Source organism: Hypanus sabinus, chromosome 23 (assembly GCF_030144855.1).
Source record: "Hypanus sabinus isolate sHypSab1 chromosome 23, sHypSab1.hap1, whole genome shotgun sequence".
NCBI classification, from domain to species: domain Eukaryota; kingdom Metazoa; phylum Chordata; class Chondrichthyes; order Myliobatiformes; family Dasyatidae; genus Hypanus; species Hypanus sabinus.
The window spans coordinates 16,138,303-16,162,829 of NC_082728.1; the positions used below are offsets into that span (position 1 = coordinate 16,138,303).

The window sequence follows — 24,527 nt, forward strand, 5'->3', positions numbered from 1 at the left end:
AGTAGACCATAGGAAAAAGGAAGGAGGAGGGGACCCTGGGAGATGTGATAGGCAGGTGAGAACAGTAAGAGGCCAGTGTGGGGAATTGAAGAGGAGGGCATGGGGAAGGACAATTTTTTGCTGGAAAGAGAAATTAATATTAATGCCATCAGATTGATGGCTACTCAGATGGAATATTAGGGTGTTGCTCCTCCACTCTGAGGGTTGCCTCTTTGTGGCACAAGTGGAGGCCATGGGCCTATATGTTGGAACTGGAATGGGAATTGGAATTAAAAGGTTAGGGCACTGGGAAGTTCCTCTTTTGACAGATGCTGGAAGAAGCAGTCCCCCAAAATATGATGAGTCATAATATATTGTTGTTCAAGATGTAAATGGTAGAATGGAAATAGGGGAGCCAGTGGGCATAGTATATCTGCATTTTCAATAGATACCATGCCAAAAAATGTTACATCCAGGGTTTATGATTGACATATTAATATAAATAATGAATTGGTTAAGTGACAGGAAACAGTTGCAATGGATAAAAGTCACATGAGCCAAGAGATATCAATACAAAAAAACAGCCTTTGTTTCCTATCAATATGAACATACAACAGAATTCAAATAAAATCTCAGAATGGAAATACAAAGTTCAAAGATATTTTATTATCAAAGTACATACAGTAAGTCCCCATGACTATTTTTGGTGAATTTGCTTCTGAACTACCCAGCATGCCTCTTTGTTCAATGTGAAGTTTTAAAATAAAGAATCTCCGGTAACATTTATTTCGAAATCATCATGTATTGCAAACTCCTCACAAGTGTTTGTTCCACTCGGTAGTTGTTTTCAAACACCTGGTGAATTGCACAGATTTTGTTTCTATCTCAAAGATTCAATATAGGTAACTTTTAAAGGTAGCAATGCCCATTATTGTAATTCAAGCTCTCTGTGCTGTCTGTCTTAGGTCTGGCCTGATGTATCTACTATATATTTAACCAAGGAGCTAATGATCATTTGATCCTTGGCCAAAGGTGCAATAGACACATCAGGACATGTCACATTTGCTGTTTGTTACATTATTGAACCAATACAGACACATAAAGATTACATTTTACATTGTAAGGTTTACTTCAATACCTAATCAGGTCAACGGCCTGAGTCAATGTGATCCATTTCAGGCACAGCGGCCAGCCTAATCAATAATGGTTTTGTTGCTTCTTACTCAGAATAACAACATTGTGCTTCACAATGGGGACAGTCTGGTAAATTTTACAATCGAGAATACTGTAAAGGCTGTTACAGCATATTTTGATATTACTAATAATTCCTATTAACTATTATTATAAATAATCCCAACTATTATTATTATTACTTATCATTCCTATTAACTATTACCACTATTTTATCATTTCCTGTTAGTCAGCTGATGTATAGATACTCTTGAACATAGTATCACTCTATGTACATATACTGTAAATCAATCTATGTATATAGACTAATTATATACATTTATATTACAAACAAGAGAGCATCTGCAGTTGCTGGAAATCCAAGCAACACACATGCTGGAGGAACCCAGCAGGCCAGGCAACATCTATGGAAAACAGAACAGTTGACGTTTCAGGCCAAAACATTTCAGCAGGACTGGAGAAAAAATGCTGGGGAGTAGATTAAGAAGTGGAGGGAGGGAGAGAAAAACACCAGGTGGTAGGTGAAACCTGGAGCGGGAGGGATGAAGTTAAGAGCTGGGAAGTTGATTGGTGAAAGGGACAGTAGGCTGTGGAAGAAAGAAAAAGGGGGGAGGAGCACCAGAGGGAGGCAATGGGTGGGTTAGGAGATAAGGTGAGAGAGGGAAAAGGGATGGGAAATGGTGAAGGGGCAAGCATTACCGGACATTTGAGAAATTGATGTTCATGCCATCAGGGTGGAGGCTACCCAAATGGAATATAAGGTGGAGGAAGGGAAGCTTCTTTGTTTGAAAAAGGAGGACATCTCCTTCACTCTACAATGAAAAACCTCATCCTGAGAGCAGATGCAGCAGAGGCAGAGGAATTGAGGTAAAGGGATGGCATTTTTACAAGAAGCAGGGTGGGACGAGGTGTCGTCCGGGTAGCTGTGAGAGTCCATAGGTTTGTAATAGGCCTCGGTGGATATGCTGTCTTTGGAGATAGAGACAGTGAGATCAAGAAAGGGAGGAGAGCTGTCGTAAATGGACCAGGTGAATCTGAGGGCAGGGTGGAAGTTGGATGCAAAGTGGATGAAGTTGATGAGTTTAGCATGGGTGCAGGAAGCAACACCAATGCAGTCGTTGATGTAGCATAGGAAAAGTGTGGGATGGTCACTCATGTAGGCTTGGAACATGGACTGTTCCACGTAGCCGACAAACAGGTAGGCACAGCTGGGATCTATGTGAGTGCCCATAGCTACCCCTTTTGTTTGAAGTAAGTGGGAAGAGCCAAAGGAGAAATTATCGAAAGCAAGGACAAGCTCCGCTAAGTGGAGGAGAGTGATGGTGGAGGAGAACTGGTTGAGTCTGGTGTCCAGAAAAAAAGCAGAGAGCTCTGTGGCCTTCCTGGTGGGGCATGGAAGTGTATAGGGACTGGACATCCATCGTAAAAAGAAGATGATGGGGGCCAGGGAACCTGAAATCCTTGAAAAGATCAAGTGTGTGTGAGGTGTCACGGATGTAGCTAGGAAGCGACTGAACTGGGGGGGGGGGGGAGATAAAGCAGAGTCGAGGTAGGGTGATATGAGTTCAGTGAGGCAGGAACAAGCTGAAACAATGGGTCTACCTGGACAAGCAGATTGTGGATCTTGGGTTGGAGGTAAAAAAGGAAATAATAATTGTTTTTATTGCGTTCTTTGTGCTTATTGTGTTTTTTTAATGTTGCTTTCTTTCTGGCGTAGCAGACATTTTGTTCTCCTTTACACTCATGCACTGTAGACTGACAATAGACAATATGGAATCTGGAATCTTGAATCTTTGGTTATGTCTGTCAACTCACTGACATAGTGGATGAAATAAATGAGTCTCTTTTAATTTGGCTGGCTATTATTAGCACAGTGCTGCAGTGATCGGTACTGCTCCTTCAGCTATTCACAGTTTATATTTATGACGTTGATGGAAAGGTAAAGTTTATTGGATCCAAGTTATTGACGTATTAAAGCCAGAAGAGTGGTGTAAATGTAAGCAGCTTTTTTCCTCTGAGTTTGGGTGGGACTCCAACTAGAGGTCATGTGTTAAGGGTGAAAGGTGATGAGCTTAAGGGGAACATGAAGGGAAATATCTTCACTCAGAGGGCTGTGAGAGTGTGGAACAAACTGCCAGTGCATGTGAGCTCAATTTCAAAGTGCAGGATAGGTACATGGATGGTAGGGGTATGGAGGGCTATCATCCCAGTGTAGGTTGATGGGATTAGGCAGTTTAAATGCTTTGGCATGGACTAGATGGGCTGAAGGGCCTTTTTGGGTGCTGTACATTTCTATAATTCTAAGGGAAAGTTAATTGTGAAGAGAACAGAAAAAATCTAATGTGAAGTTATGCAGTTTAGCGTAGGAAGGATTGGAATCAGAATGCAGTATTTTTAAAGGGTGCATAGCAGAATCTTGGTGTGCTTGTTCAAGGTTAGCAGAAAGTAAACACATTCAGCAACCAAGCAAACAGCAAGACAAATAGTAAATTGGCATTCACTGGAAGAGGGTTAAAAGTGCAAAGGAAAGGAAGTTTTGCTGAGCTTATCTTTGGCGAAGACTTGTTTGGTCTCTGTCACAAAAGATAAACTTGACTTGGAGTTGATGCAGAGAAAATTCACAGCACTGTTTCCCAGGATGTGAGAGTTGTCCTGTGAGAAGAGATAGACAGTGAACAAAATGAAAATCAATTAACATGAAAAAATGAAGTAGTGTTCATCAAAGCTTCTACTTAAGCAGGGCAGAGAAACATACCGAGATGCTTTCCACAGGCAATATGTAAAAAAGAATTGACTCCAAGTCCCCTTATGGAGATTTAAGGACAGATGACCAGTAGTCTTGTCAAAGATATGGTTTTAAGGGGTTGTTGAAGAAAGTTAAAAAATGGGTCAATCTATCAATTGCAAAAAGACAGAATGTATGGTGACATCCAAAAAGAAGGGGAATCTCATCTGCAGGCTGAGAATAAACAGGGAAGATATAAAACAAGTACAGAACTTTTGCTACTTAGGAAGCTGGGTGACATCAGATGGCAGGTGCAACATGGACATCAAAAGAAGAATAGGGATGGCAAAAGACTCCTTTACAAGAATGAAGAATATACTGACCAACACTAAACAAGGCATGACAACCCGCCTCAGAGTACTGAGATGTTACGTTTATCCAGTTATGTTATATGGTTCAGAATGTTGGACAATATCTAGTAGCACGAGGAAATGAACTGAAGCAGCAGAGACATGGTTTTTGAGGAGTATGCAAAGAATCGCATGGACGAAACGAATATCTAACGAGGAAGTCATGAACAGAGCAAGCACAAAAAGAGAAATAATGTACGAGATCATGGAAAGGCAACGTAACTTCATTGGACATGTGATCAGGAAGGAGGAGTTAGAATGCACAGTAATTATGGGAAAGATTGAAGGGAAGAAAGCAAGAGGAAGGCAAAGACAAATGATGATGGAGACAGCAGCCAGAGAACTGGAAATGAATACCAATGAATTGATCCACTTGACCTGAAACAGGAATGTGTGGGCCATGGTGTCAAAGCTCAAACTGGGCATGGCACCTGATGATGGTGATGCTGACAAAGCAGAAGGAGATGAGGTTTAGATGAGGTTTCTCTTTGTAATTCTTTTCTGTTGTGACTGTGAACAAAGTCACCGTGGCAGCTGATGTAGAAGCCTTTATTCAGCACACAAGAAGTCATTATACTGGAGACACTCTTTGAAGAGGAGGCCTCCTGGCCCAATATTGCCTCACATTTTATGTACTAAAGAAGAAAGGGAGCAACAGGACAATTTCTATAGTTGCAATGCATTCATAATGATTCCTTTGAGTTGCACATTGAAATCCTCACACTGGTGTTAATCACCTCTGTCTCCCTGCTGCATCATGCATATGCAGATGTCTCAGGTGAATGAGTATTTCCTGGTTTGCAGTCAACCTCAGGCTACGTCCACACTACACCAGATAAATCTGTAACCAAAGCTTTTTCTCTTCATTTTTATCCTTTGTCCACACTAAATTGGCATTTTCATCCCCCCGGAACCAGAGCTTTTCAGAAGTGCTTTCCAGGGTGGGTATTTTTGACAGTGGAACAAATAAATAAAACAGAATCAATGAAAGACCGCAAAGACTGACAAACAATCAAATGTAAAAGGTCACAGATCACAGAATGTGCAAACACAAATAAATAAATACCTAATGCTGAGAAGTGGAGTTGTAAAGTTCTTGAAAGTGAGTCCATAGGTTGTGGGCAGCACACATACAAAATGTTGGAGGAACTCAGCAGGCCAGGCAGCGTCTATGGGAAAAGGTATAGTCGATGTTTCAAGCTGAACCCCTTTAGCAGGACTGGAGAAAAAAGCTGAGGGGTAGGAGGAGGAGTAAAAGTAAAAAGCAGGAGAGGGGAGAGGGAGACACAGAAGGTGATAGGTGAAACCTGGAGGGGGAAGGATGAAGTAAAGAGCTGGAAAGCTAATTGGTAAAAGAGACGGAAGGCAATGGAAGAAAGAAAAAGGGGGAGGAGCACCAGAGGGAGGCATGGGCAGGCAAGAAGATAAGGTAAGAGAGGGAAAAGGGGATGGGAAATGGTGAAGGTGGGGGGGGGCATTATAAGGTATTGTACATTTCGGAATGAGGATGGGAAGTGGAATTAAAATGGGTGGACACTGGGAGATTCCGTTTTTTCTACACCTCCACCCTCAATGCCATTCAGGGCCAAAAATAGTCCTTCCAGGTGAGGAGACACTTCACCTGTGAGTCTGTTGGGGTGATATATTGTGTCTGGTGGTCCAGGTGTGGCCTTCTGCATATCGGTGAGACCCGACGTAGATTGGGTGACCACTTCGTCGATCACCTACACTCCATCCACTAGAAAAAGTGGGACCCCCCAGTAGCCACCCATTTTAATTCCACTTCCCATTCCCAATCCGATATGTCCATCCATGGCCTCCTCCACTGTCATGATGAGGCCACCCTTAGGTTGGAGGAACACCGCCTTATATTCCTAAGGCCCCTGCAGCTCTGTCCTGGTGGCAGCAGTGAGAAGAGAGCATGGCCTAGATGGTGGGGGTCCTTGACGATGGATGCTGCTTTCTTGTGGCAACTCTCCTTGTAGATGTACTCACTGCTGAGGAGGGCTTTATCTGTGATGGACTGCGGTGTACCCATCACATTTTGTGCTTAAAGGTGAAGGATAAATGGCTAATAAGATGGTGAGCAGTATTACTGGGAAACCTAAAGGGAGGTTTCATATGTGAATAAAGGCTCTTGGAGAAAGTCCGAAGTTACCAGGTTTAAAATAATTTCAAACTTCAGTATTTAGTTACGCAAAATGTAAAGTGTACCCAACAACCATCAGGCTCCTGAACCAGCGTGGATAACTTTATTTGCCTGACCAATGAAGAGCCTCACCAACCTATGGTGTCATTTTCAAGGACTCCATAACTCATGTTCTCAGTATTAATTATTTATTTACTTTCTATTATTTGTTCTATTAGTCCTCTTTTGCTCATGGGCTGTTTTTCAGTCTTTGTTATGTACACCTTTTCATATATTCTATTGCATTTCTTTCTTTTCCTGTAAACACCTGGAAGAAACTCAATCTCAATGTGGTTTATGGTGACATATATGTACTTTGATAATAAAATTACTTTGAACTTTGAGAACTGTATGAACAACAGAGAACGGTTGGTTATTGAAATATAAACAGTTCCTAAAACTGAATTTTTGCTGTTATATAAAGTAGTCAGGAAACGAAAGGAAGATATAAAAAACTTAATAAATGCTGCAAACATTTTGAAATATTCAAAAACATTTCATGACACATTATTCTTGGAATTAATAAAAAACACATGAAAACTTACTAGTGAATCTGCTTCCATTCTGTGAACAAGAAACAAATTTTATTGTACACTTACCATTGTTACAGACGAAACTGACAGGTTGAGTACATACACCAGATTGCACCATATCATTGATAAAAAACATAAAACATTGAAAATGCTTTAATTTACAGGATATGGGTGCCAGTGGCATTTACTGCTCATCATCAGTTGTTCTTGCGAGGTTGGTATTGCTTCTAAAGAGTTTTTCCTCTTTACTGCCTCGTCCTGGAGCCAGCAGCTGTGACAGATTGCTGATATTTTCCTCCAGGTACTATATAAATGATGTTTTGATAAAGCACACTAGAGTCATTGTGACTAGTGGGGGCAGGATGATAATCAAGAGGTCAGTTCAGTAGCTGATATGATGATGAGGATCTTAAATTTTATTGGAGCTCGTTTCTTCCATGCAACAGGAGAACATTCCAACACACTTGTGTAAATGATGGGAAGGCAATTGGTGTCAGCAGATGAATCACTCACCACTGGATGCTCAGCCTTTAACCTGATATTGCAGTCACAGAATTTATCTGGCTAGTTCTTTTGAGAGTTTGACAGTTGTTGCTCCTTGGGTATTAATGTCTATTGACTAGGCGATGGCAATGCCAAATGTCTTTGGGTAGAAAAAGATAAAGATAAAGATTAGCTTTATTTCTCACAAGCGCACTGAAACGTTGAAAAATCCTGTGAAAAGAGTTGTCAACAAACAACACAGCTCGGGTTGTTTGGGGCGCAGCCTGCAAATGTTTTCCTGTGCTTCCAGCACCAACGTAGCATGCCTACAACTTACCAACTCAAACTCGTATGTCTTTGGAATGTGGGAAGTGTTGTGTATCTAATATTTCAGTAATATTTGAATAATATTGTAACTATATTGTTTGATTAAACATATTTTGTTTGGTTAAATAATGTATTATGGGTTATATATAGAAGTACGTGAATGGTAAACGTCATCATGCTACCACATCATATGTAGGTGCCTCACTAATGAAAAAATAAAAGAAAGACACACATCTCCCTTCTCTGTGTTTCTCTTTCAATTAGTTTTATGTTTTGGACTTACAGAACATAAGAGGAGGAAACTGAAGCAGCCAGAGGTAACCCACATGGTCACAGGGAGAACGTGCAAACTCCTTACAGGCAGTGAAGCCCGATCGTACAGCTGGCACTGTGAAGTGTTACACTAAACTGCTACACTACTGTGCTGCACGGTGCCGTGACTCTCCCTCTCCCTTTGTCTGGTAATTGTATGGTACAAAAGATATTTTGCCCTTATTACCCCATGACTGCAAGCTGAAAGGAGGCATCGACTGCTCTATTTCTGGAGAGCAATGGTTGGAATTAAGCTTTGTGTAAGAATCAGAGAACAACCCCAGCATTAATGTTATTAGGCATAAAGTCATTGAACACCACAGCACAAAAACAGGCCCATTGAGTCCATGCTGAACTATTGTTCTGTCTAGTCCCATTGACCCACACCCAAACCATAGCCCTCAATGCCCCTCCCATCAACGTACATATCCAAATTTCTCTTACATGTTGAAATCGATCCCTCATCCACAACTTACACACTCATTCCACACTCTCAACACCCTCTGAGAAAAGAAGATCCCCCCGATGTTGCCCCTAAATACTTCACCTTTCAGCCTTAGCCCGTGACCTCTAGTTCTAGTCTCACCCTACCTCAGTGGAAAAAGCCTGCTCATATTGTAGAGGGAAGGTTTTCAATGCTGCAGCTGAAGATGGTTGGCTCAGGGCCTGGGGAACTCCAGGGCTGGATGGTTGACCTGGCAGAAGCAACTTCCTTTCTTTATGCAAGTTTCTACAGAAGTACTTTGATTGGTGTTGGCTTTAACAGGATAAGCTTGGTGCCACATTCATTCAAGTGCTGACTAAGGATATTGGATTTCAAGGCTACGATGAAGACTGGGGCTGAATGTGCAGGCAGGGTACTGAGGTGAAGCGCCTCATAAAATTGTTCAGCATGTCTTCCTGTGAAAATTTCAATGCTGTTGGGTAGATTCAGGCTCCGATTCAGATTTACTTACCACATCTACATCAAAGCATACAGCGGCATGTGTCACTTGCATTAACAACCAACACACTCAAGTAGGTGATGGGGGCAGCCCGCAAGTATGGCCACACATTCTGGCGGCAACATAGCAATCCTGGAATACTCAGCAGAACAACACACAATGATAATATTATATGTTAAAGTTGCCAGAAGTTCTGCTGGCTCTTCAGTTCTACAGATGTGTTGTTTTCTCCTTAAACCCTTAGTGTGTACAAAGCACTCGGGCAATTTATTCAGGAGGAAGACAAGTTAAATCCTCCTGAATAAATTGAGTGCTTTATACACACAAAATTTAAATCCTTTCCTTGTCATCTCCGGATGAATACCTTTACAAATATCGCAGTCTTGTTTTCACTCCTCACGTACTGGGCCCACCAGAATTAAGGGTGAGGAAATTCTTGGAGCGTCCCTTGCCCCTTTTGTGTTTATTTGCTCATAGCCATTAACAGATGAGGCAGGACTACAGACGTGTGATCAGATCCCATCACTACCTCCAGTTGAAATGTGTCTTTTTGTGTGCTTCCCCCTAGCTGTCAGTCTGTGATTTTGTATTGCCGTGTGCTCCTGTCCCTACTCCCACTCTACTCCTGGAAAAGACAGATTCATTTCTCCATTGGTAAGGAGGAGCTGATTTTCTCTCCACTATCATCAACAAGTTTGACATTGTAGTGTCTCCAGTGTTGTAAGATGGCACAAGACCCATGGGGTCCATAAGGTTGCTATCAGCTAAAATTTGTGAAAAAAAACCCAGAAAAAGAATAATAGGGCAGGTGGTCAAAACTAATTTATGATTTTTCTGATCTTAATCTCACCAAATGTCATGAAATATGAAGATAATCTGAATAGTCTGATGATTCATGCTAAAACCTCAAATAACCAAGGAAAATTCAAGGGATTAGTGATTTTGTATGCTTTGGAGGACATTAAAACCCTATCTTAATAGACTGGAATCAATCTGGACAACCATATCTTGTTTACATGACCTTGTCAAACTTTTGAAAAGGTTCTAGTCAACAAGTAAGATGTGGCTTTCAATATTTTTAATTTTAATAAATATCAAGAAAGGTAAAGATCTAAACAAAAACCCTTAGGAAACAACATTGTGACAGAAAATTAATACGAACATTGAGGGCTTTACTCCCAGACTGCAATACAAGAGAATGCTCAATTTAGAAGTAATAATTATTACTTAAGAAGTGATATCTGCAGGAAATTGCATTCTCAGCTGGAATTCATTATCCGCACAAATACTGAGACCAATTAGATATTTCCAATGATAATTACATATTATATTTAGAGTACTGTGCAGAAATCTCAGGCAAACATACTTGCATAGTGCTGTATTTGTCATGGTGGAGCGGAGAATGGTTTTGCGAATCTGGCAGAAGCAAAGGAAGTTGGGAAAGGTGAGGGAGGAGTGCCATGGAGGGGTGTGGCAGAGAAGGAGTGCCAGGGGCAGGGGTGGTGTAGGTCCACTATAAACCATCGAAAAGATCTATTCTTTTTCAATGAATCAATGAAGGAATTAATTTTCTCAATGATTATTTAAAGTATTCAAAGTACACCCAAAGGCCACTTTAATAGTACCTCCAGTACCAAAAACTATGGCCACTGAGTTTATGTTCATGGCCTTCTTGTGCTGTAGCCCATCCACTTCAAGGTTTGATGTTTTGTGTGTTCAGAGGTGCTCTTCTGCACACCACTGCTGCTTGAACCAGCCTGGCTATTCTTGTCTGACCTCTCTCATTACCAGGCCATTTTATCCCACGCAACTGCCACACACTAGATTTGTAAACTCTAGAGACAGTTTTGTGTGAAAATCCCAGGAGATCAACATTTTCCGAGATACTCAAACTACCGAATCTGGCACCAACAATTATTCCACAATCAAAGTCACTTAGATCACATTTCTTCCCCATTTTGATGTTTGTTCTGAATAACAGCTACACCTCTTGACCGTGTCTGCATGCTTTTATGCATTGAGTTGCTGCCACATGATTGACTGATTAGTTATTTTCATTAATGCGTACAGGTGTACCTAATAAAGTTGTCACTGAGTGTATATTTGCTGCAAAGGACAAGCTCAAGCCTCTCACGATTATTGTTACCTTTGTCAACTGACCATTTCAGTCTTCCATTTCACCATTCTTTCATTTTGTTTTTCCCTGATCTCTCCATGACCTTGTACACCCCCATTTTCACAATCCCTCCATTAACACAGCCTTTCCTGTCCAACCATTTGCCTCCCTCCTACCAATCTCTTCAGCTTTCCAGACTGTTTTTTTCTATTCATTTTTGTATTCCCCTTCCAATCACTTTGCTCCCCCAGTCCTCAGCTTCTCTCCATTATCGCCCTGGTGACTCCACACACCTCACTGTATTATTGTTAATCTTTCCCAGTCCTTCCACTTCCTTCTCCTTCTCCCATCTCTGCCCTCAACTCTTACAGAACATAGAACACCATACAGTAGAGCACAGCACAAACCCTTCGACCCACAGTATTGTGCCTGCCCGTTAACCTACTCTAAGATCAATCTAACCTATCCCACCTACATAGCCCTCCATTTTTCTGTCACTCATGTGCCTATTAAGAGTCTCTGTCACTCTATGTAAGAACCTATCTCTGACATCCCCCTTTATTGTTCTCTTCCAACTATTTATGTTCTCTACATTGCTCCCCCCCAAAAAAATCTGGCCTAAAATAATAGATACAACATAAATAAATGATGACAAAAATTGTTTTAAACAGATGATGCCAATCCAAGGCAGGAGAGGAAAACAGTGTAGTGGGGGAAAGCACTTAGCACAGGAGGGGCGGTTATGGAGATTTCATGGACAAAATCTAGATCAAAGTGCCGAGTGCAATTATGACTCTTTACAGCAAGTGGGGTTTTAGTCTTAAAAATGAGAACTAGAAGCCACAAAGGAACTGTGATCAATGGAGACTGACCACAGTTGGCAGCAGTCATGGGGACTGTTGGCAGATTGATCCCAGAATCAGTTATGAGTATGTGCAGGATTCAGCTGGAAACATGGAGTTGTTGGGGGCAGAGATGAGTGTGGTTGCTATTATTAAGGAGAGGGTGGGCTTTCCATTGAGAAAGGGAGTGTATCATAGTGTCAGCTCTTTCTTCCCCTGATTCTTGGCTTCCTTGACAATCTCTTCCTGTTTCCTTGGTCCTTGTATTGACCCATAATCTCACTGCTTCCCATTGACTCCACAAGCCCAAATTCCCTGATACCCTCGCCCATCAGTAATCTATCAAATAAGACCATAAGACTGTAAAATATAGGAGCAGAATGGGGTCAAATGGCCCATCAAGTCTGCTATCTATTCCTCATGGCTGATTTATATATAATACTTCTCAACCCCATTCTCCACATAACCTTTGACACACTTACATACCAAGAAACTATCAATCTTTGGTTTAAACCCACCCAATGACTTGGCCTCCACTGTGAACTTCAGTTCTATTGATTCACCACCTCTTGCCTCCACAACTTCTTCAGCTAACTCTGTCAGAGCCTTGGGGAGTAGACCATCTGGTCCAGGCAACTCATTTACCTTTGGACCTTTCATCTTCCCAAGCACCTTCTCCTTAATAGTAGCACTTCTGCCCCCAACACTCTGTAATTGCTGGCCATGAAGCAATGAAGACTAATGCAAAATACTTACTGAGATCACCTGGCATTTCTTTGTTGCCCCAGTACGATTTCTCCAGCATCATTTTCCAGTGCTCTGATATCAGCTTCTGCATCTCTTTTACACTTCATATATCTCAACTCAGTGTTACCAAGAAATTCCTGGCTTTCCTGCAACCCCCAAAGTCAGTTCAAACCTCTCAGCGAGGGATGGCTGCCAGGCAGGGAACACAAACACTGCAGAAGATTTTGACTATGAAGTATTCTGTAAATTGTTGTACCACACTCCACCTTGACAATCAAAGATTCAAAGCACAGCTATTATCAAATATTATATAAATTACACACTTTGAAATTTGTCTGCTTATAGGCAGTCACAAAGCAAGAAACTTGAATAACCCAATTTTTAAAATTGACCAAAAACAATTGTTGTAGTTTGGGGAAAAGTACACACTCAGGACAAAAAATACATTTTTGGGGTTTTAATTCCTTTATCTGTTTAAGATGTTTAAGTGCCAGAAGAGGGTCTTAAAACAAAATGAACGACTTTACAATCTGGCGCTGCAGTTACAATCTGCGGTTAACCTTTAACTGGTGTCTCGACCAATTGCTTATGCAGTATAAAAAATTACAAAGAAAATCGCACAAAACTAATACAGTACTAATACGGTAGTGGCAATTCTGAAGAAACACAATACGAACGGCATTAGAATCCCCCCCAACCCTGTACCTTATCCATAGCAGTGAAAAATGTAAGCGAATACATCTCATCTAAGACGTCTACTACTCTTTAGTACACACGTGCTGAACCCCCGAACGGAGACTAAACATTCACGTTACGCGGTTACATGCACAATCAGTCATGATACAATAAAGTTAGACAAAAGGTACACTTTGGCACAACTTTTACAAGCTATTGCCTGGTAGTTAAATTACAGGAAGACCGACCTACTTGGCCAGTGAGGAACTTTGCAAGCCACGCTATCCAGCGTCGAGTTCTTTGCTCGTGATAATCTAAAGCATCCACATGTAAAACATGTCAAATTACTGATATTCTCGATTTGCCAACAAGCATAAACAAATTCACATGGATATTATAAATTAATGCTCACCTTTCCTCGCTAAGCCCTGTACCCTGGGGGGGGGGGGGGGAACTTGATTCTAACACCCCATCAGCTTCTGCAGCAGAAAACAAAATGGTCTCCCCACTATCCCGCATGTGCGTAATGACATCACCATCTCCACTTAAAGGCACAGCCAACTATTCTAGCATTACCCGGATGAATGCCTAAGTGCACTTTTAACGATACTGAATAGCATTTGATGGTCACCTGGTTACACGATATCTACTCCTGTTCTGTAACTCCCAGAATCACTCTGTATAGATGCAGTCGAACTGTGTCTTCTGTTTTCACTTAATTGGGAAGCAGGATATGGAGCTGTATATACACACCTGAATCACAACATATTAGAAACTTATTTCTAGTAATTACCTCTCCCTCACCATTCCCCATTCCTGCTTCCCTCTCGCACCTCCTCACCTTACCTGCCTTTTACCTCCCTCCGGTGCTCCTCTCCCTCTTCCCTTTCTTCCATGGTCTTCTGTCCTCCCCTTCTCTGGCCCTTTATCTCTTTCATCAATCAACTTTCCAGCACTTTACATCACCCACTCCCTCTCTGTTGGTTTCACCTATCACCCGTTACCTTCCACTTCTTCCTCCCCTTCTCCCACCTTCTCCTTCCCCCCCTTCCTTTTCCATCCAAATAAAGTGTCTCTGTTTACTTTTTCTCCGTAGATGTTGCTTGGCCTGTTGAGTTCCTCCAGCATTTTGTGTGTGTGTTTTGCTTTAGATTTCCAGCATCTGCAGATTTTATTGTGAACATGTTCGACTGATTGCTTTTAAGCTAGCAGTATATGAAACAGAATAGCTTTAGAATATTATACGGAAATTGAATTTCATTCTTTTTACAGTCGCATGCTTCATTCATGCTGGATAAGTGGTTTACTCATTATTTTGATTTTTAAAATGAATGAGCACAGATGTTGCCGATTTAAAATATAGACTCACTATGGGTAGTGACAAATGCTGTGGCAAAGGCTCCAGCTGCTTGCTACTGGCACAGAAGTCCCATGCTATCCATTTTCTGCTGTTCCCTTATTTTACATTTCAATTGCTGACTCATTCTGAAACAGCAATAACAATTATTAATTAGCGAGGAAATCCCCCATTGTTAAACCCTCAATGGTCCACTAAAGGTAACATGCTTCATTTTGATCCTATTTCCAAATAAGGCACTTGTGGCAGAAAGCAATTTCCTGGGCTAGTTCCAGCATCCTGTTTTAAAACTAAGCTCCTTGATAAAAGCCGGCCACTTTCTTCTAAATGTATGTTTGTCATCACGTGTCGATCATCCACCCCAACGTACAGTGTGAAAGGTTCAGCCAGTTTGAAGTTGGGCCATTTGGGTCCAAATTTGGTTTTGTCTTCCAAAAAAAAATGATCTTACCATCTGCTACTGTTAACGTTAAATTGCGGATGAACTTAAACACTTAACTATAGAAAATTGCTAACTTTAAATTGCAGATGAAAACTGATGTAAATTGCAGTAACAACTGACAATTTGTTAGCATATTTGTTACCTTAATTGGCTAGAACTCAAAGGAAAGGTCTAGTGATCCAAAGATGCAAGGTTAAATCCCATTATTTCAACTGAAGAATTTTATTTCAATATATCAGATTAGTCTGAGGTCTAAAAAGAATTCTGTCAGTAGTGGCGACCATAGAAATAATAGAATATAATTAAAAAACAAATCTGTTATTTCACAGAAAATGAAACATCTCTGATGATCATAAATTCTTAGAAATGCATGCAACATAATTTAATAGTTAAAAAAAAGTAAAAAGAAATTAGCTGAAAACATTAATATTAAAATATTACCCTTTTATTGGAGCTAGTGTCTGGGGCGACATTGAACATGCAGGGCATGACTGATGTAAAACTTAGTGACAGGATTCCAGTTTATTGAACCCTCAGCTCAGAATTGCTCAGAATATGGGAGAGACTAGGATGAGAGGTCAAAGGTTGAGAAGGGAAGGTGAAACGTTCAAGGGGAAACTGAGGGCGAACATCTTCACTCAGAGAGTGGTGCTAGTGTGGAATGAGTTGCCAGTGGATGTGGGTTTAATTGTAACAGTAAGAGAAACTTGGATAGATAGATGGATGGGAAGGGTTTGGAGGGATATGGTCCAGGTGCAGGTAGATGTAACTAGGCAGATGACTGGATCGGCATGGATGGACAAAAGGATTGTTTCTATGCTGTAGTATTCTGTGACTCCATAATATCTCTGAACTCAAAGGAATGAATACATGAGTAGATCAAGAGTTCAGATTTGCCAAGATACACTCATCATAGTTGGCCAGCGGTTCCCTGCAGAACTTCTAGCAAGTTCTCAGCTCATCCCATCCCAGATGGAGTTTGTTTTAGTGCTTGAAGGGAAGAAACTGGAACGTCAGCAAAATCTTAGATTCAGGTAAAGCTGACCATGTGATCATCAGGCTATTTGAGAGAAACAGAGAAATCTGTAAAATGTCAGCATGAAGCTTTCAAAAGAGGACTTAATCTGTAGCCTGTAGCAGTTACTGCAGGTAGAGCAGTTAACTGTACCTGCAGTAACAGGTTTGGGCAGATGGTTCCATTGAAGAAATAGTTTGTAGTTCACCCAGCATGTGTGAACACAAAAGGGTGGGATGGGGGAGGTGAAGGAGATATCTGTCTGACCCACATGACTTATCATATTTGCAATATTGTCATAAAGTAAAGCTTCTGGAGCTCTGCCCTAGAACTTTCAGAAATTTCATAGTCAAAAATTATTGGGTCACTTAAAACCTTATAGAAAAAGACTTTGTTTGACATGGCATTTCATTCAATTTGTGGTTTGCTAAATCGGAGCAGAGGCCAGCTGCTCAAAAGCAATGTTCCTTCTAATTTTGCTTCACAGTTGTGTGGACCAACCATTGCACTGAGCAGGAAATTTTCACATGGCCTGAGAACTGCGTGGCACTTTAAATTTTGTTTTTGTAATATGCACACCATGAATATTTAGGATGAAAATTGAAAATTTACATAGTTTTGATTTTATTTATTAATTGAATGGGAAATGAAATATAGTACAGCAAAGACAATCTTCCACGTTTCACAAACTTTTTTCTAGCTGCATCTGGTTCCAGCTGTGCGGCCACAAGGGCCACGTGTGCAGGGGCACTTTAGTTACCGCGTGGCTGTGCACACGCTGGGCTTGGAGGGAACAGTGCTGGAAAGTTTGAAATTTCCCACTTAGCAAGTAACTCCATTGTGAAGTTATAACTAGAGTTAAAGTGTTTTCCCACCTTTAAACCCCATTCAAGTGGAAGGTCTCACCATCTTCCCAATTTCCCAATTTCCCTTGGGATAAATAAAGTATGTCTGTCTGGCTGTCCTCTTGTGATTATTAAAACTGTGTTCAACTTCCTGAAGTATAAATCAGAATCATGATGTTAACAATCAAACAGTTGCCAGACAAGACAGGAAACGAGATGAAGCCTGTTTGCTCAGATCAGTTTGGGAATTATTGGGTGTAGAGAGGGTATGAAACATAGATCAGAAAAGCTGTGGGAGCTGGAGATGCAATTACTGCTCCTTATGGCAAGCAGATTCGATCTTAAAAGACCTGTCAGACATGAGAAGGACCTGGCAGAGAAAAGATGACCTGCTCAAGCCTCAGTAGATTGTTGGCAGAGAGTTCAGCTCCTAGCATAGTAGGGTGGAGAGAAAGAGGGTGTATTTTGTTGCCATTGGTTACATTAAAGTCATTTTACTCTCTCAGCCTGAAGTGAAGTTATTCCTCCAAGGACAAGTATGCCATCATAGGATAAAAATAATTAATTTTATGTGTTTTCCTGAAATTTTCTAATCAGGCCTTAGAACATGAAAGAATAGAATAGTAAAGAATAGGAACAGACTCCTTGATCCAGGAGCTCTGCACCGAAAACAGTGCTGAATCAAACCAGATCTCTTTTGCCTTTGCATGATGCATATCCCTTCACTCCCTAATAATTGATATGTCTATCTAAAAGCCTCTTAAATTCAACTATTGCATCCATCTCCACTACCATCCCTGGTAGCCCATTCAGGCACCTACCAGTCTCTGGAAATAAACTGCTCTGCACATCTTCCTTGAACTATCCCCCTCTCATCTCAAATCCCTGCTTTCTAGTGGCTGATGTTTCTACCTGAGAACAATATTCTGATTGTCTTCTCTATCTAAGCTCATCGTAATTTTATAACATTATGACTGGGCTCCTGTCAGCCTCTGAATTCAACTGAAATTGAAACAAGAAGGAGACTCAAGCGAATGCAGTTGCTGGAACGTGCAGCAAATGTTGCAGGAGGTCATTGGGCCAGGCAGCGCTGTGAAGGAAGAAGGATGACTGAGGTTCCAGGCTGAGACCCGCTTCAGGTCATTAGGACGCTGCAATGAATCCTGATGAAGGGTCTCAACTTGAAGTGTCTGCTGTACTTTTGGCTCCACAGCTGCTGCCCGACCCGCTGAGCTCCCCCAGTATTTCGTTTTTGCACAGAACAAAAGGAGATGTACTTAAATTGAGAGGTGGAAAAGATTTTCAACAGAGACTGGTAGATGCCTGGAACAGATGTAAATACAGAGTTTAAAACACCATGGATAGGATAGAAATGGGAAGATGTGATCACAAGCAAGTAAAATAATTTTAATGTATTTCAGCATTGTGTTTGGTGCAGACATTGTGAGCCAAAAGACCTATTGCTCTTCTGTTCTTTGTTCTTTGATGTGTTCCTAAGGTAAAACATTGAAATATATAAACAATTGGTCACAATCTCTTTGAATGGCACAATAGGAACAAAGATTTAATTGCTCAGTCCTGTTCTTGCCATACGACCAAACTCAATCGTTGTGCAAAATGTCTGCCTTGTCTAATGATAATACTGTCATTCATTGTAACTCATTCTAGAAAATGGCATTAACAAGATGGCGGCCAGGCCTGCTGACAGAAATATTAGACAATGCACAAAATATGCACTTTGAGTCTCTTCTGAGAGATGCAATACATCATATTATCACGTATTGTCATTTATGTTGCTATTCTAAAAAAATTGTTATATTACACTTGGAATATTGTGTTCAGTTCTGGTTGCCTCATTACAGGAAGGATGTGGAAGCTTTAGAGAGGGTGCAGAGGAGGTTTACCAGGATGAAACCTGGATTAGGGAACATGTCTTATGAGGAAAGGTTGCGAGAGCTAGGCTTTTTCTCTCTGGAGTGGAGAGGTGATAAGATGAAGCGTAGATCTGGAGGACCATGAGCAGCTTTTACCAGGGCAACAAAGGCTAGTAGTAGAGGACATCTTTTTAAGGTACATGGAGGAAGATCTAAACTATATGATATAGGAGAAGAATTAGGCTATTTGGCCCATCAGGTCTTCTCTGCAAGCTGACATTGGGGAAGAAATATTTATTTATTGATATACAGCATGGAATAGGCCCTTCCATCCCTCCAAACCACGCCACCCAGCAATCCCCCAATGTTTAATCCTAGCCTAATCATAGGACAATTTACAATGGCCAATGAACCTACCAACCGGTACATCTTTAGACTGTGGGAGGAAACTGGAGCACCCGAAGGAAACCCCCGAGGTCATAGGGAGAACATACAAACTTATAAAAAGTGGCAGGAATTGAACCCAGGTTGTCTGTTTTGTAAAGCTACAATGCTGCCTGGGGAGATGTCAGAGGTAGTTTTTTTTCACATAGGGTGGTACGTGCCTGGCATCCATTGCTGAAGGTGGTGGTAGAGGCTGATATACCTGGGACTGTTAAGAAACTCTTGGATAGGCACATGGATGAAAGAAAAAAGTGGAGGCTTATGGACTGCATAGGAAGGGAACAGTTCGAGTGATCTTGGAGCTGATTAAAAGGTAGGCACAACATTGGGGCTGAAAGGCCTGTACTGTGAAATCAGTGTTCTACATTTCGGTGTTTCTACATTTTCTATTAAAAAAAACACAGTTGGATTGGGCCCATCTGGCCCTTCGAGCCTTGTGGCCCAGTAATCCCCTAATTCAATCCTAGCCTAATCACTGACATCATTGACAATTTACAATAACCAACTAAGTTACCAAGGTCTTAGGAATGTGGGAGGAAACTGGAGCACCCTGAGGAAACCCATGCAGTCACGGGAAGGACGTACAAACTCCTTAGAGGAAATGAACCCGGCTTGCTTGTACTGTAAAGTGTTTTGCTAACCACACCGCGGCCGTGCCACTCAGGCACTTTTTGGCTTTTTGTGCTTAAGGTTGGTGAATAGAGGCAATTTTAATGCTTGACCTGTCACTGGTCATGCATTAAAATAGCATCTGTCTCAAGTAGATAACCTCTGGTTCCCTCCAGCCATTCAATCTCTCATCCTGTGCACTGCAATATTGAGATGTCTATTAGCACCTATTCTTTCTATTTTATCCCCACCCACCTTAGTTATTTTATTTTTAAAAGAGAAGTCTGCACAAGGCTTAATGAACATCTTGTCTTGGAGTAACCACCTCCCCTTCCGTCCAAGAATGTGTCACCAAAAGACATCTGGAACCTATATAGCTATTGTGCATGCATTACTTTTACAGCTCAGGCCTTGTAGACGTTTTTAAGGTAAGTTAGTGCTGCGTATTTTCCCTCTTTCTGGCCACACGCACTTTGCTGGACAGTGATCAGAGTGAGAATCCTTGCCAATTTGTTCTTTCCTAACCCAAATATTTTGAGGCCAATTCAAATGCCTCTGTCACCATCTGGATCGTCAACTAACAGCATAGAATGTAGATCAGTCCTTCTTGAACTGAATGGTTCATTACTTGCTGGATAAACTCACTGAAGTCATCCGGGCTGTATTGTTGAGCACATTTTTACCCTTCCTGTTGTGGTCAATTTTTCTTTAACTAATAAAGTGTAAGGAGCAATTTCTCTCATGGGCATAGTATATATTTCTAATCATTCTTTCTTTCAGGCTCTTGGTTTTACTGGTAAGACAAATGTTTATTGACTCATCTTTAAGTGAACTTTAGGAGGTAGTGGTTAAGTACCTTCTGGGAATGCAGGCGAAGGTTCTCTCGTAATGGTGTTGGAGTTTGGGGATTTAAAGCCAGCAACAATAAAGCGTGTTGTCAAGTTGGGTGGTGTGGGGCTGGAGGGGGCATGCATTTTCATTTGCTCGTGTCCTTCTTGGTGGTAGAGACAATGAGTTTGGGTAATGGAATTGCCAAAATGACAGCGCAATTTTTACTTAATTTTTTTAAATTTAGAGTTATAGTGCGGAACAGACCCTTCTGGCCCAAAGAGCCCCACCACTGAGCAACTCAGCTACTTAACACCAGCCTAATCACAGGACAATTTATAATGAGCAATTGAACTATCAACTGATACATCTTTAAGGCTGATTTATACTTGTGCATATGGGCTACGCTGTAGCCATAGGCCATTGATTTTCACTTCTGCGTCGTTCTACGCCATAGTGCGCATGCGTTGGTGTGTGCCAAAACGCTAGTTGGCGGTGGGGTTTCTATGCCACTGTGTTGAGTTTCTTCATGAGAGACATGGAGGAGGAAATGCATTTCAAACATTTTCGCATGTCGGCAGGTAGATTTGACAATTTGGTTCATCTATTTCGCATTGGTCTACAGGCACGGCGGAGAAGAAGCAACCAGAAATGCGTAGGAGAAAATACGATGCTACCAAGCGGACCAATCACAGTTGTTGCGGTCTGCGTTGCTGCGACACGTGAGTTACTTTTTTGGGGAGGTGCACAACACCCTATGGCGTAGGGTACTTGCTACCTACGGTGTACCTGCGACGTGGAAGTATAAATCAGGCTTAAGACTGTGGGAGGAACCCTCGTGGTCACAGGAAGAATATACAAGCTCCATACAGGTGGCTTTGGAATTAATCTCTGAGCTCTGATACCCTGAGTTGTAATAGCATTGTGCTAACCATTGCACTACTTCTGTGCTCCTTTCTGAAGAGACTTTTAAAGAAATTGATTGTTTATTTCTTGTGTACTGTTTTGAAGTTGTCTGTTCTATTTGGTTATAACTCTGTATGAACTGCTGGAAGATTCAGAAAGCACACTGACAATTTCAGTTTTTCTCTTCAGTCTTGCTGCATAATTGTCCTGCTCAACTCTTAGACTCTTGTTCAAGACAAAAATGAGTTACAAATTGTCCTCACAGACAATAATTGCTGAAGCTGGAAATATCCTTTATAGAATTTGTTAATTTCCATTGTGTTGATTTCATGAAGCTGGAAGTAATCAAGATTCAGGGAGCAGCTTGTCAGCAGAACCATGCAAATAAAAAAATCTACCACAGAGCCTATTTATGGACTTAGTCAAGTTTACAGTCCAGAGATAGCCCACATAATTCAACAGTTCTGTTTACTTCTATAAATTTGCCGATGACACAACTGTTGGCAGTATCTCAGATGGTGACGAGGCGGTGTACAGGAGTGAGATAGATCAGCTGGTTGAGTGCTGCCGCAACAACATTGCATTCAACGTCAGTAAAGCCAAGGAATTGATTGTGGACTTCAAGAAGCGGCAGTCGAGGGTACGCGCACCAGTTCTCATTGAGGGGTCGGCAGTGGAAAGTGTTTCTATTTTTAAGTTCCTGCGTGACAAAGAAGAAATGTCAGTTACTATATTTCATGAGAAGTTAAAGGAGATTTTGTATTCTAGCAAATTTATACAGATGTACCATGGAGAACATTCTAACTGGATGCATTAGCAACTGGTAGGCAGGGGACATGACATACTGTGTATTCAAAAATGCTCTTCTGCACACCACTGTTGTAATGTGTGATTATTTGAGTTACTGTCACCTTCCTGTCAGCTTGAACCAGCCTGGCCATTCTCTGACTTCTTCCTTTAACAAGGCATTTTCTCATAAAGAATTGCCACTGACAGGATGTTTTGTTGGTTTTCATGCAATTCTCTACAGATTCTAGAGACTATCATGCATGAAAATACCAGGAGGCCAGCAGATTCTGAGCTATTCAAACCACCCCATCTGGCACCAACAAACCTTCCACGTTCAAAATCACTTAGATCACATTTTTTCTCCATTCTGATGTTTTGGCTGAAGAATAATTGAACCTCATGACCATGTCTGCATGCTTTTAGCCATTGAGTTGCTGCCACATGATTTACATTAATGAGCAGGTGTGGAGGTCCTTGATAAAGTGTCTACTGAGTGTAACCTGCTTCTTTCCCTCTGCCCTTTCTCATACATGTGCTCCTTCCCACTCCTCTGATTCTCCCTCCCACCCCCTACACTGGGGGGGGAAGTTTACAACCCCCAGTTACCCACCCCAACAACACGCCTGTAGAATGCAGAAGGCAATTAGAGCACCTAGGCATATCCATACCATCATGGGGAGGAGGAGCAAACTTCGCACAGAGAGAATCAGAGATCATATACAACTTGGGCTGCTGGAGCCCTGAGGCACTACCACTATGTGCTGTGTCACGGTACTGAACCTGTTCCAACGGAGCTCGGTGTAAGCTTTCTTCTGACTCAGAACATTACAATCTCTCGTACCAGAAACACTCAGCAGGCCAGGGAATATCTGTCGAAGAAAGAGAGTTAATGTCTCAGGGTGAGCACCTTTCATTCAGAGTGCCAAGTAGATTTATTATCAAAGTAGGTACACATCACCACATGCTACCCTGAGGTTCATTTTCTTGCAGGCATTCACAATAGATGCAAAGAAATACAACAGAATCAATGAAAGACTGCTCGCAACAAAGCCGGACAAACAACCTATGTGCAAAAGAAGACAAACTGTGCAAATACAAAGAAAAAAAATCAAACATAATAATAAATAAATAACAAATAACATTGGGGACATGCATTGCAGAGTCTTTGAATGTGAGCCCATAAGTTATGGAACCAGTTCAATGTCGAGGTGAGTCAAGTTATCCACACTGGTTCACAAGGTTCATTTTTTTCTCTTTTTATTTCAGATTTATGGCATCTGCAAAGTTTTGATTTTGTAGTTTTTAAAATATGGCTTGAGTTTTTAAAAAAAGTCAATTTTTCAGTGCAGGGCTGTGTTCTAGGAGAAATTTGTGCTCTTGATGCAGAGTTCTGTTGGTCACAAAGTCACGGTTATAATTTGTGCCCAGATATCAGTCGTGTCTGCAAATAAATTTCTCAGTTCTGGAAAAATAAATGCTTAACAGTTTAGAACATTGATAATCCCCAACAGGTAACTGGAACTTCAGTAGGTTATACCTAATACGTGAGGAGACATTTACAAATTGTGTGAATGTCATGTACTCAGGAAGTCTAAAAGTAATTTACAATCAATGGCAAACTTACTTGTTTATTTTGAGCAACATGTGCCCACAAATTGCTGACAGGTGATCAGGTGATAGGTGACGCCAAGTAATGGGGAAGGTGGGAGGGATGAAGAGGGAGGCTGGGGGGAGATGAATGGAAGAGGTAAAGGGCTGACGAATTTTTTAGGAGAAGAGAGTGGACCATGGGGGAAAGGGAAAGAGGAGGGACACAAGAGGGAGGTGATAGGCAGGTGAGAAGAAGAGAAGTAGTAAGAGGGGAGCCAGAATGGAGAAGGGTAAAAGAGTAGGGGGAATTTTTTTATTTTGTTGTATTGAATCTGTTATAAACAAACAATCAAAAC

At 41.3% G+C, this 24,527-nt stretch overlaps 1 long non-coding RNA gene across 1 annotated transcript in view; it reads right to left on the bottom strand.

The window, feature by feature from the left end:
• Window positions 1-18,812: 18,812 nt before the first annotated feature.
• LOC132380004 (uncharacterized) overlaps window positions 18,813-24,527 on the bottom strand; it is a 34,701-nt gene continuing 28,986 nt past the window's right edge. Inside the window, exons 2-3 of the long non-coding RNA XR_009507602.1 lie at window positions 23,250-23,450; window positions 18,813-22,492 (exon numbers count right to left, since the gene is read on the bottom strand). This is a non-coding gene — a long non-coding RNA (uncharacterized LOC132380004). The remainder of the gene's footprint in view (window positions 22,493-23,249; window positions 23,451-24,527) is intronic.